Here is a 14,867-nt window from a genome sequence, read left to right as displayed (position 1 = left end):
GCACATCTTTTATGGCTTGGAGAAGTGGTATCTTTACACATAAATGTTTCAATTCTCTCAGGTGTTCAATCTCTTATGGGGTAGGTTGGACTGTCGCAGATAGTCTCTTAGGAAAGGGTGGATTTACTTTAGGTTCCCTTTCCTCTTTATCTTCCTCAACCTCCTTGGGTGGAGGTTGGCTATTTTGGAGGACTTTCCCAGATCTCAAGTTAATTTCTTGAATCTCCACATCATAAGTTGGGCATGATGGTTACCCACTATACACTTGTTGAGCTTGTCTGTTGTTCAAGTTCAGATTTGGCTGGGTAGGCATTTGGGGTTGCCTGGTGGAGCGGAAGGTAATGGTTGTCGTTGGGAAGGTGGTGGAGGCAAAAGAGCAGGAAGAGATTTGCATTGGGGCCTCCACCCCTGATGAGATGCATTCCACTGAGGTTTTGGCTGAGCATAGGATTGAAATGAATGGGTGGCTGGTTGGGCATGATACTGAGATGTGAAGAACCAAGGAGGAGGTGTAGACCAGGAAGGATGAGCAGGAGGACCCTAAGAAGGTATGTAGGTGACTTGGTTGGGGTTGTAGTATGCCTGAGATGTCCCTCGCATCCCCTGTTGGTATGATCTAGGTCCATGCGGCCTTCTTTGGTTTATGTAATAGAGTTGTTCAGTGACTCCCTCAGCCCCTTGATATACAGCTTTAAGTCCGAGCAAGGAAGGGCACTTATCTATAGAATGATTTTCTTCATAGACTAAACAAACCTCTATAGAGCTTAATGGTCATTCATTCCTAGGATGCCTCCTAGTGAATCTAGGGCAAAAAATGGCCCAAGCCCTCTCTGCTTCCTCTTGTTTTCTTTTGATATGTAAGGTATCCATTTACATGGCAAGAGTCTGCAGCGTCTCACTCTTGAAGTCTTCGAGCATGTTTCCAATTTCTCCTTTAATGGATGAGTTGGAGGAAGAGGTACTGGCTATGGGTTGACTCCCCCTATCTTTCTTTCTGGCTGCTCTAGAATGGTTTCTAAAAACAGCCTTTATGTCCTCACAGGATAGTTGGTAGATGTCTCCCCCAGCCAGTAGATGGAGGGTGTTTAAAAGATCTTCCCAAATTCCCCTTAGTAGGACCAACTTTAGAGACTCAGGGTCAAGTGTACATCTAGCCCTTTTATAACTGAGCTAAAACCTCTCTTCATAGTCTTCCAGGGACTCATCACTTCCTATGGTCATTCAGAAGATTTCTTCTTTAGTATCATTTGACATATAATAGTCTCGATACTTGTTGTTAAAGGCTTGCCGCATCTAAGCCTAAGTTTTGATGCTATTGCCAGGTAATCCCATGAACCAGCGCAGTGCTGCATCCTTGAGATTAAAAGGGAACAGTTTCAACTTTTTCTCATCTTCTACATAGTCATAAGTTCAACAGATGATAGCGAACTCGAACAAGAAGGTGTCAGGATCTTCTGTAGTCAGACCATGGAAATGAGGTAGGGCTGAAGGGCTTATATTCTTCATTTTGGAGAGGTAGAAGGGGTGGTTTGAGGTTGAGATGTCTGAGGAAATGGTGATGAACTTGGAGAAACAGTAGTAATCACAGAAAGGTTGGGTGTTCCTTTAGAGGTACGATCAAATTGTATGGAGTTCTGCAAATGTCTATCAAGATGTGAAGTAACAACTTCAAGTTGTAAATCTTCAATAAATACTCGGTCTAGAACCAAGCGGACCAACTTAGAGTCAAAAAATGTTACAAACAAAGAGGTCTCAAATTGCTCATTAAAGGGTTCATCCTCAAGGTAGATCCACCTAATAGGACAGGATCTTGATCTAAATGGGGGTCTAGAACTGACAGAACTTTCTTGGTTATCCTGTCTCCTAAGAATTCTAGGGATCAGATTAGGATTATCAAACACGGGTGGTGGATTTGGGTCAGGATTAGCTCTAGTGTAACGAGTCCTTTCTGAAGCCAGATTTCTAGGGGTATTTTTAGTTTTTCTTTAAATGGGATTAACAACACAAATTCAATAGTTCCTTTAAGAGGTTTTAGATATGGGATTTGAACTTTCTTAAACACTTATTTGACAAAAGGAATTGGTTGAATGTTTAGAAACCAGATGTTCAATCCATAAACTAGACTAGAGATAGACTGAAGCAGCATTCATTTAATATGCAATTGCAAAGCAAGAGCAGTCCAAAGGCTACCTGGCTAATTTCAGGCTCCGTCTGTAATTTATAAAATAAACAATAGTAACAAATAAACTATACATCCCCAGTGGAGTCGCCACTATGTTATCACTCAAATTTTCCTTGAAGTTGTTGGGAAGAAGAAAGGGGTCCGAGGTAACCACAAACCAACTTTTAGGTACAGAATCTAGCCAATCTGTACCCAGAGAGGGCTCTCTCTTTGAGTTTTAGCTTTGTTTTGAAAGATATTAGGCTAGTTATGAAAGTTTAGGGGTTTTGATTGTGTTTGGTGGTGAAATTCAATAGCAGAGGGGTAGGACTGAATAGTTTAGGCCATTGGGCTAATGGAGTCACAGAAAATAGCTTAACTAGATTTGGTTTCTTAACAAGGGATGGTTTCATAGGGCAAGATAGCTAAACAGGGAGCAAATAGAGACTTTTAAAAGATGTAATTGACTTAAAAGGGATGAAGGGAAATTAAGAATCCTTCAACATATTTAAGAGGGGGAACTTGAATGATTACCAATAAAGAGCAATTAAGAATTCTTTACTAAATAATCTAAGTGAGTAAACTAGGAAACAAGAGCAATTAAGAATTCACTGCTTATGCTAGTTTAAAGGAAAACATTAAGAATGAAAACGATTGAAAACAGATTGCACTCAAGCACTTTTTGAATTATTCTTTTTCATTTTACTATTCAGATATGAAACACAGTTGCTATAATAAACAAGAAAATTTTAAAACATGAGATATAGAATACTTATTGATCCGGTGTCTGACACATGAATACTGTGAAAAGTCCTTTGCATTAATACTTCATCCAGCTAGTCATACAAAATTTGTCCAATAGCACTTTATTCTCAAACTAATCAGTATTACAGCAATGTCTAAGAATCCACACTCAATACTCCAATTGAGGGAGTATTTATACAAAAGACTTACAACAAATATCTCATAACAAAATGAGATATATTCTAGGATGACTATCAATAAGCTATAAGAAAAATAGAGACAGATGGTCTCGTAGATAGAAAGAAAAGGTAAAATGATGTTGTGATGTTCCTATTCCTATGAATGTGCTGGAGGCAGGCCCTATGATTTGGCATGATGTTGTCTTCTTTGTAATTCTTTGCTGGTTGCCCTATTTTCACTGATACTTTTTACCTGCTTTGATACTCTTTGACCTATTTGATCTCTGTTTATCTTCTTTACCATTATTGACTATAGTAAATAACCAAAATTTACATTTTACCAAGGATAATTTACAAAATTTCTAGCATTTCGTCCCACCATTTTGGTTGTGGTATTCTGGTTTTTTGAAGTTTTCTTAGGGTCTCATCTATTTCGGTGTACCTGAAAAAGGTAGGCTGAATTGGAAACAAGTGCTTTATTTCATGCTCGACATAGAATAGGTTCTCTAGACTGTCATAGAGAACTCTGCCTGTAGGCAATTCTTTTGATGTTGATGCACTTGTTGATGAACTTGCCTGGTTGCCTGCATATTGATTCAATTTCTCCACATAAACTATGTTCCTCATTAATTTGTCATTAATAACTAAAGGACAAGGCAACCCTTTACTCTACAAAATATCAAATTTCTTCATAAAAGCATTAATTTCTTCCTACATGTCACGGCATCTTCTTTCTAAATTTTGCATCAAAGTCCTTTTAGTCAAAACCCTTTTGACTTCCAGAATTGTCCCTGTTCTGTCTTCAATTCCCAGTTCTTCAAGCTAATACTTATTCTTGGTATTCAAAAAATTTATGAGCCTGGTGGCTTCCTCAGGCATCTTTCCTAACTCTGCTCTTGTCTTTTAAATCTCTTCTAGGGTTGCCTTTACTAAATCAATTTGTCCAAAAATTATTTGGATTGATGGCCAAACATCATTTATTGACTGAGTGATGTTGGCCCAAAGAATCTTTTTAATATCTGTCAAGGGCTTGTCAAATGTAAGGTCTTTTTCTAATGATTTCACCCTCTATTCTAATCCTTTAATTTCCCTTGTCTTTTCTGCAACATTTATCTTTGAGAGATCATACTTTTGCTCCAAGGTAGCAAATTGTTCTTTTAGCTTTTGCAGCTCTGTGACTTGGAGCTTCAATTCCTCCATTGATTTTACTAATTCATCTGGGCTAAGACCTGAAATTCCTGCTTGTGTTGTTCCTTCTATTGTTGCTGTTGTTACTGCCTCTGCTATGACCACTGGAACATTAGGTGCCAGAGCTATTCCAAGGGTGGAAGGGAATGCAGTGGAAACTACTGGAATCACATTGGGAGGCTGAGAGGTCGACTCTGCCTACTTGTCCTTCAATGATTTCTCCAATTCTTGTTCAATTTCCTTTAGCTGCTCATTAATTTTCAGAACTAAATCCATCAGCTCTTCCTCAGTTCTTTGTTGTATGACCTCAGCTGTTTGTGGGTGCCGTGAAGCTGGCAATTTTAGTTTCTTTCTCAAAGCAGCGATGTCATCATTCTTCTTTTTAATTAAGGCTTCTGCAGCCTTCACATATTTAGGATCATGACCCAGCCCAATGATCAATTCTTCTAATGTTTTAATCCTATTGTCTTTAGCCTGTGAAGAGGCTTTCTCTAGTTGTAGTTGGGCGGTTGTATTGTTTAGGGAATTTTCCAGCCTTTGGGCCATCATGGCCTTACTTGTTAGTGTAGAGTATCATGGCCTTACTTGTTAGTGTAGAGTAGACCATCTCTCCTGTCCGTTTGTGCAATTCAATCTAGTCTAGGGGATGGATGTCTTTTGCCATAACAAAATTAGTTTTGAAGTAATCCGCAACTGTTTGAGGTTGTTGCACCTTGGGCTTGAAAAAACTCATAATCATTTTTCCTTCTTTGATGTCATAGGCTGACATCAACTTGTTCTGGTTTGTGGGAGCCATTTTCAAATATTGATTGTCTACTTGGATCCTTAATGGCTCATTTTTGGCTTTGATTTCTTTGAACTTCTTCTTAATATCTATATTTTCATTTCCTGGAGGCCTGAAGGATCATACCTCTGCACTCTGCTGTCTTTCCAACTCATGTCTTTGTGAGCCAGAAGGTATTTCTTCTACCGGGAAAGTCTGATGACTATCAATACCTTCTTTTCTTTGGCTATCAAGATTTTCTTCATAGAATTCTTCTTTCGAAAGAGGATTAAGCCTGTGCCTCTTAGCACTGGGCTATTCAGAGGGTCCACTGGCGGGGGTAGCTATTTCCATGTCTCGATTTTTAGTCCTTTCCTCATTCAGAGGAGTCTGCAAGATGGGTGGTTCTACCACATTGACTTGAGTTGGAGGAATCTGGATGTTTGCCTGCTTTTTGGGTGTTTCAAGCTATTTAGACATTGTATATTATTCAGTAGCCTGTGTATTGGTCTCTATTTCTTTACCCTTGGAGGTCTTTGTAGTTGGTGTATTGGTTTGCAGTGAGTGCCTTTCAGAGGTCGAAGTTGTTGAGGCACTTATTCCTGATGTTGATCTCTGAGAACTATCATAATGTACCCGCCCAAAAGAATCTAAGTCAAGAGTATTTTCAAGGTCTCTCATTACATTTTCAATATTCACGTGTTCAATGTCAGTAGCTACTAAGGTTCCCTCTCTCCATTCATCCATGTTGGCAAACTGTTCAATTTCTGGGATCCTATGATGCATATAGGGGGCCAACCTATTCTTCATTCTTCTATCGCAGATAAAGCCATGAGGGTCATATGGGGCCCAGCCAAAGCTCTTTTGTAATCTAAGGTAGTTTTCTAGAATCCTTTCTACTGCTTCCCCTGCTTCTCTATTGTTGCAGATGAAAGGGCCTATTTGATGTTTGATCCTGAGCTGTGCTTTCTTTTTGGCTTTGGTAAAATAGATAAAATTTGCATTACACATTTGCTTATAGTATTCCAATTCAAACAGTCACATTGGAACATACTTTGGTAATTTGAAGGGGGCAAGCTCACAACCATATATCCTGAATTCTATGAAGTTCTAATATAGGCACCAATCTCCCACTTTGTACTATTTAGAAAGTTGAAGGGTATTTCTAATATCACCACTAATCCTGGGAGGGGAAACCCCTATTAACAAGGTACTTTCTGGATGAATAAATAGGTCAATGAATTCATTATAGGAGTAAGGGGTTTCAAAGGAATCATGGAAGACTGCAGACCAGAAGATTACAGACCTTGGATTTCCTCTGGTGTCAAGTTCCAGGACAGGGAATGGGAAATTGTCTGACTGATAAAAGAGCATAAGATGGTATATAAAGGTGGTTTACTTGAAAACTCTTTCATTTTCCAGTCTCATGAACTAGTCATGAATCTTGTTAGCAACGTAGGAAGCTAAGTCATATTTGAAAGCAGGGGGCTGTCTAGGAGTAAAAATTGACAACATTTCTAGGGTTAAATCATCAACAAATTCACTAGTATTGACACCCATTATTGATGATATCATGATGATTATGAGTTGTCCCATATTTGTAAAGAAAGTTTGCATGTAAGGAGGTGGGCCATTAGGCTGATGTTTCGGTGACATGAAAGTTTGACAGAGGTGATTGAGTTCCTCTTGGGATAATTTAGATGATTTCTCAAGTAAATCTCCCATGGAAAGGGGAGTCAGGGCCTGACTGGGATGAAATTGTAACATTTCATTAATTGACTCGACAGTTATTGGAAAAAGAACTGTTTGGCTCGGGGACATGACTGCTCGGAAATTAGGGTCATAATTGGCATGGCAGTGATGAATTATTTATGGGAAAATATGAACTAAGGGTAGAAAATACATAGGAAGGTTGGATTCCAACAATCCTAGGATATCAGAGCCATTTAGGTAGTTATCTTTGCTTTGGCAAAAGACTCTCAGGTGATTTTTGTCAGTGATGAGGTCTTTTACCTAGAAGTCCCTATCAGCTAAAGGCAGATAGCATAAATCTTTGTGGGGAGTGGTTTAACATTCATGGCCAAAGGGGTTTCCATGTCTGGTTCTTGTGGATTCAGATGGAAACAGTGATTTCTATAAAAGAATGCGCAAAAACAGAGGGTCTGGGAACTTATATGATGAAAACAAACACTGAATTGTAATGAATTTGGGTCTTTTCTGTCAAATTACAGTGGAAAATGAGAACTTGCAGGGTTTTATTGGAAATTTGGATAAATACCTATGTTTGGGAAATGAACAGTGAAATTCAGGTACTGGTTGGGGCTAATAGGGTCCAGGTTGCGTCGGCTACAAGTTTTGAGCAAGTTGGTAGCTGAAAACTTCGAGCTGTTGACTTCGACGTTCTTTTGCATGGGAGCACAGGTTTACAGTACGAGGCAATGAAAATGACATTGTTTGTTTCATTTACAAAGTCAAGGGTTGGCGGGGTCTTTCAGTTTCAAGACGGGTGACGCCAGCAGGGAGTGACATGACAATTTTGTCATATGCGGGAAGGTGGTAAGCGGTTTCATATCGCATCGCTTTTTTTTTATTATTAACCCCAGAAATCGGCTAGATGGACATCCCTTAATACTAGGAAGGCCTTGGCTAGCAACAGCCAATGCTTATATAGGCTGCCAAATAAGTAGTATGACCATAACCAGAGGAAATGATGTAAATAATTTAGCTTTATACCCTCTTGCTCAGCCAAGCCTAACCATTGTAAAAACTAGGAAACAACCAGCAACATATTTAAAAGAAAATATTCATTCACCATTGACTATGGCAAATGCACTTGAATTCAAAAACCAAACAGAAGACATTATCATTAACACCTTTATTAATCACCCTGTTGTAGTGTCTAATTTAAGATGTCACATGATTGAAGTACTCCTTGATAATGAGATTAAAGAAGATTCCTTGAGAGATATTAATGACCAACCAATACCAACAACCACTGTCTATAATAGCAAGCCTATTGAAATCAAGCAAGGGAAAATCTTGAACATTAACAGTAATCTAAGTAATGACCAGCAACAGAAACTTATCCAAGTCCTTAGGAAATATAAAGGGGCTTTTGCATGGGATTACCCAAACATGAAAGGGATTGACCCTCAGTTATGCATGCACCACATCTACACTGAAAAAGATGCAAGACCCATTCGACAGCCACAGCGTAGATTAAATCCTCATCTAAAGGATATTGTGAAAGAAGAGCTTCAAAAACTGTTAGATGTGAATTTTATTTATCCTATATCTAACAGTAAATGGGTTTCTCCATTAGTAGTTGTCCCTAAAAAGAATGGAAAATGGCAAATATGTGTTGACTACAGAGAACTCAACAAAGCAACGCAAAAAGACCATTTTCCCTTCCATTTATCGACCAGGTCCTAGATATACTAGCAAGGAATAAATTCTTCTTTTTCCTGGATGGCTTCAATCGCTACAACCAAATCCAAATTGCCCCTAAATACCAGGATAAAACTACTTTCACCTGCCCTTGGAGAACATTTTCTTACAGGGTATTGCCTTTTGGATTATGCAACGCACCTACTACATTCCAAAGAGCCATACTCAGTATCTTTGCAGACTTGATAAATGAAGGATTGGAGGTGTACATGGATGATTTCACACCCTATGGAGATGACTTTGATCAGGCACTACAAACATTGGAGAAAGTCCTAGATCGGTGTATTGCTACTAGATTATGCTTAAGCCATGAGAAATTTCATATGATGATGACAGAAGGCCTAATTCTAGGTCATTACATTTCAGCAGCTAGAATTCAGGTAGATCCAACAAAGATATAGGTAATCCTCTTATTAGCTACTCCTTGCACTCAAATAGAGGTACATAGTTTTTTGGGATTTGTTGGATATTATCGTAGATTTATAAAGAACTTTTCACAAATTGTTGCACCTTTATATGCCTTGACAGGAAATGTTGACTTTATATGGACTGATAGGTGTGACACTACCTTTACAGATCTGAAACGGTTAGTATCGACAACACCAGTATTACGAGGCCTGAATTGGGATATACCTTTTCAGATTTCATTTGATGCATCAGATGTAGCTATCAAAGCTATTCTTGGCCAAGAAGAAGACAAGAAACCCTACATTATATATTACATCAGCAAAAATTTAACTCCTGCTGAGTTCAATTACACAGTAACAGAAAGAGTTTCTAGGTGTTATTTATGTTATCAACAAATTTAGACACTATATAACTGGATACCCTGTAGTTTTGTATACTGATCACTCTGCTATCAAATATTTAGCCAATAAACCCATTACAAATGGAAGAGTGACTCATTGGTTACTACTTTTGCAGGAATTTGACATAACTATAAAGGATCGACCAGGGAAGGAGAACCTCATGGCAGACGTCCTCTCCCGAGTGCCAAGAACAGACGATACAGCGACGGTAGAAGATCAGTTCCGGGATGAGCATTTGTTTGTTGTGGCCATAAAAATGCCATGGTATGCAGACGTAGCAAATTACTTAGCAGCGGGAAAATTTCCCAAACATCTGACATCCAGAGAAAGGAAATTGATTGTGCAACGTAGCACTCGTTTCTCCTAGATCGGAGGATACCTTTTCCACACGGGAGCTAATATGCACATACGCAGGTGCATCAGGGAGGAAGAAATTAATGATATCTTAAAATCCTGCCATGATGTACCTTGTGGTGGACAATTTGCAAACCGTAGAACTGGACATAAAATTCTACAGATGGGCTACTATTGGCCCACTATTTTTAAAGATGCTAAGAAATTTGTCCAGGCATGTGATAGTTGCCAAAGGATGGGTCGCCTTGTCCAATCTGATGAAATGCCCCTCCATCCATAGCTGGTGATAGAACCCTTTAAGCATTTGGCATTAGGTTTCGTTGGGTCATTCAAACCACTATCCAACTAGAAAAAGTATATATTGCGTTACCAAGAGCAACAGAGGAAACTGCTATTAATTTTCTTTTCGAAATTTTTGTGTGGTATGGCTTACCCAAAGAAGTAATTATTGATGGGGGGGCCACAATTCGTGGGTCACAAGATTTCTGCTACACTGAAAAATCAACACATCACACAGAATTACCTATCCGTATAACCCGCAGGCGAACGGGCGGGTGGAGAGCACCAACAAATTTATCGAAGCTATTCTAACAAAGACTGTCTCATCACATTAATGAGACTAGACTACTCGACTACTAGAGGCCTTGTGGGCGTATCGTACAACTTGGAGAAACACTACTGGATACTCACCGTATCAACTGGTATTTGGTAAAGAACCCATTTTTCCCATAGAATTTGAGATACAAACACTAAAGACAGCCCAGGAAGTAGGATTGGATTTGACTAAAGCTCAGGTTAATAGGTTATAGCAGATGAATGAATTAGATGAAATTCGGCTACTGGATCTACAGTGTATGGCACTTATTCAACAGCAAAGAGCCAAATGGCATGATGCCCTTATTAAGAAAAAGACATTTCATGAGGGCGAATGGGTACTTCTTTACGATTCCAAGTTCCAAGACTTCCCTGGCAAATTGCAGACTAGATGGTTAGGCCCCTATGAAATAAAGCAAGTACATGACAATGGTACTCTTACGTTGGCCACCATTGATGGGTCTGGTTCTTCTTTTAAAGCAAATGGGCATCGGGTGCGCCTCTACCAAAAGCCACTTACCAAAGAATCTTTCTATCAGCAGATATGTGAGGACCCCACCATGCAAGTTTTAGCTGCAAAAGGAAATCCTTCGGTAGCTCCATCTTCATAAATTTTATTTTTTCTTTGTAAAATATGTAAATATGATTGCTGATTTGATTTATTTCCTTTTTTCTTCTTTATTTCTCTCTATTTGTTTTGCTGTTCAATTTATTGAACAACACTTTCTTGCTTTTTGTCATTTTGTTATTCAATCTATTGAATAGCTACTGTTCAATCTATTGAACAACACTTTCTTTTCTTTTGCATTGTTTTGTTGTTCAATTTATTGAACAGCTGTTGTTCAATCTATTGAACAGCTATTGTTCAATCTATTGAACAACACTTTATTGATTTTTATTGTTTTGTTGTTCAATTTATTGAACAACTGCTGTTAAATCTATTGAACAACACTTTCTTTTTTTTATCGTTTGGCTATTTAATCTATTGAACAACACTTTCTTTCTTTGTGTTGTTTTGTTGTTCAAATAACTAAACAGTTGTTGTTCAACTTAGTGAATAGCTACCGTTCAATCTGTTGAATAACACTTTCTTTCTTTCCATCGTTTTTTTGTTCAATCAATTGAATAGCACTTTTTTCATTAGCTTTGTTATTCATTTAATTGAACAGCAGTTGCTCAATCTATTGAACATCACTTTCTTTCTTTTTGATTGTTTTGTTGTTCAAACTATTGAACAGTTGTTGTTCGTTTAATTGAACAACTATTGTTCAATCTATTGAACAACACTTTTTCTTTTTGCATGGTTTTTCTATTCATTTAATTGAGCAGCTGTTGTTCAATTTATTGAACAACACCTTTTTTCCTTTTTTGCATTGGTTTGTTGTTAATTTAATTGAATAATTGTTGTTCAATCTTTTGAACAGCCACGGTCCAATCCAATTGAACAGCAAAATTTTTCTTTTGTGTGATTTCTCTTCGCTTTTGTTTCTCATTTTGTTTTCTTTTCATGGCATGAAGTACACTACTTTTATGAGGACAAAGAATTTATGGATTCTATTGAAAGGAGTTAATACCATTAATGTTATGGTATTTAATAAGACAACTTCTTGACGATAGATTCTTTTCAATAAAAGGGACACAGTTATTTATATACTACTTTACTGATCCAGGTGGATGTTGGTGGCCACCCACCTATCCCATTTGGACCCCCACAACTGTCTCTTTTAGCTTTTTCAGTTTCCTAAATTGTAGCACAGTTTACTATTTTTAGTCGTTTTTCGGGTCCTGAACTTCTGGAGCCATTATGAGGCCCTAAACGACATTTTTTGGGAAATCTGGGGCAACATCGGTCCATGTAGTGCTCAGATAGATCTTTCTAACAAGCTATTGTACGCATAAAACGGAGATCGCATGCCAAAGTTACGACCCCAGGAAATTGATGTACCAATTTACCCAAACGGGGCCCACAATTTGGTGTTTCATCTTCTAGGGTTAGGTTTTGGGATGTGAAGGGTTTTCCATTGTTTCTCAACAATAAATAGACCCTCGAGCCTCATTGTAACATAGTTGGAGAACAGTTCAGAGGCATGTAGCCGCCACATCTCTTCTCAGAGATAAGCTACCATCGCCCTAGCTGGTTTATTTCCATTTCTAGTTGTAAGCATATTTCAGTATTTTACAGTAATGAAATGAAGTATTATTTCCGCTGCATATCTGTGTTTATGGTTATCTCTGTAATTTGTTGCATTCCTGTCTAAATCCAGATCAGTGGTATCAGAGTGGTCTACTTTTTCTCTATTTTTCTTTGCATGTCCCTAACGAGGTCGGGATATAAGGAGTTAGGGCTTGAACTGGTCGAACCTTTGCGAGACCAGCCTCGCAAATCCTGACGGCCTCCTATGGCGGATGAGAAGAAAGACGAGGGGGCAGGAGATCCTATCAAAATCTTGCTCGAAGAAGCACTCGAGCGGCAAAGGAACGCGATGATGGATAGCTTTGGCAAATATTTTAGTGTCTACCCAGAGGCGACGCATCGACTTCCAACAGCTACTCTGGAAACGCCACACCGTTTAAGGTACAAGTTAACTTTGAAATCCCCATCTTTGAGGGTCAAATAGACGCAGATGCCATAGATAAATGGTTAAATCTACTAGATGGGTATTTTTCTGTTCATGAATTTTCGAGTCGGGAAAAGATTGTTTTCGCTCTTCTCAAAGCAGCCCCCCACGTCAAGGACTGGTGGGAAACCTACTGCGAGTAGAAGGATGAAAGTACAGGCTCACTATTTTCAGTTGCACCCACTTGGAATGAATTCCGGGATGCCATCAAGGAGCAGTACTACCCTGTCAAAAGCTATGAGGAAAAATACATCAAATGGACCACACTGTCAACAGGGACGAGACCAAGATGTGTCGGAGTTCACAAATATTTTTCATACCCTTCGCACACAGTTGGGTATCAAAGATTCTGAGCTGCATCTAGTACTCAAATACCGCGGCTACTTGCACAGATACATCCAAGAAGAGATGGAGTTCTTGAACATCTCCTCACTCGACACAGCATACCGATACGCTTTCAAAATCGAGCAAAAGTTCAAACAAAAGAAGCGAGACTTTGGATCTGCAAATCCGAAGCCCAAAGGACAAAGCCAAGGTGGGGTGACCCAAGACAACCCCTCGAAGCGACAAGAAAAGAACAACACCACAAAGCCGAAGAAGGACATAGGAAAGTGGTGTGAGTTCCACAAGAGTCCCACTCATAACACAAGTGAGTGTCGGACCAAGCAGTCACTGATAGCTGAGTTGAAGGCTTCCGAATCAGATGCATGTTCCAAACCTGAGCCAGAACCCGAAAAGGGGATTGGCAAAGGGAAGCAGATCATTGATGCAGAGCCCAGCACCACTGTTGCCATTGCCAAGATCCAGAAGAATGAACTTGAAGACCCAGAGGAGGGGGAGCATCTTTTCCACTCACAGATGTGGGTGAAGGGTTCGCCGCTGCGATTCATTGTCTACAGTGGCAGCCAAAAGAACCTTATTTCAGCGGAGGTCGTGAAGCGGTTGGGCCTACCGATTACACCACACCCCCAGCTGTACAGTCTCGGATGGCTTCATGAAGGACGAGATCTCAAAGTGCGCCAGCAGTGCCACCTTCCCTACAGCATCAAGCCCTTCACATACGAGGTATTGTGTGATGTTACACCTTTGGATGTTTGTGATGTATTACTAGGCCAACCATACTTGTGGAGGCGACATGTTGTGTATGAGTCAAGGCCTCGTGCTGTCATTATTTCTTTGAATAATTCATTATACATGATACCGGAGGTAGCCCCACCTACCACCACATCTTTGATCACCGCTAAGAAAGGCAGCAAGCTCATCTCCCAGACCAGGAAATTCATCTGTCTAGTTCACTCCCAAAGTAAGGGAAAGATTGTCATCACATCCATGACCCCCGCGAAGGGTTCCTCCATGCAACAGTAGCAGCAAAGGGATACAGTCATGACAAGACACAGGAACAACTTCTCCTCACCCACAGTGGTACCACACAAGTTTCAGGTGGGCGACAAAGTTTGGTTACATCTGCAGAGAGAACGCCTTACCAGAACCCATCAGAAACTCAGGCAACTCCGACATGGTCCTTACACCAGTACCAAGGCTACGGGCAACAATTCTTTGAAGCACAGAATTCCTCCATTCCTTGGCTTGCACCGAGTGCTCAATGTGGACCGTCGTCAACCATGCTTCCCACCATTTCTGGACACATCAGGGATTGCAGAACAACTCACCAGAGACCCAGCTCAGCAGAAGCTTCATCATCTCAGGGAGGAACTCGATGCAATGGGGACCATTGCTTCCTAAGGGGGGAGGAATGATCCAGGTGGATGTTGGTGGCCACCCACCTATCCCGTTTGGACCCCCACAACTGTCTCTTTCAGCTTTTTCAGTTTCTTAAATTGTATCACAATTTACTATTTTTAGCATTTTCTGGGGTCCTGAACTTCCGGAGCCGTTTTGAGGCCCTAAACGACGTTTTTTGGGAAATTTGGGGAAACATGGGTCCATGGACAGATGTTTCCTCCCAAAGTGGTAGTGCTTGGATAGATCTTTCTAACGAGCTATTGTATG

This window comes from Pinus tabuliformis, chromosome 2_1 (assembly GCF_031772625.1).
Source record: "Pinus tabuliformis cultivar Carrire ecotype Pingquan chromosome 2_1, CPIR1, whole genome shotgun sequence".
In the NCBI taxonomy this organism is placed as follows: domain Eukaryota; kingdom Viridiplantae; phylum Streptophyta; class Pinopsida; order Pinales; family Pinaceae; genus Pinus; species Pinus tabuliformis.
This window is presented reverse-complemented; position numbering follows the sequence as displayed.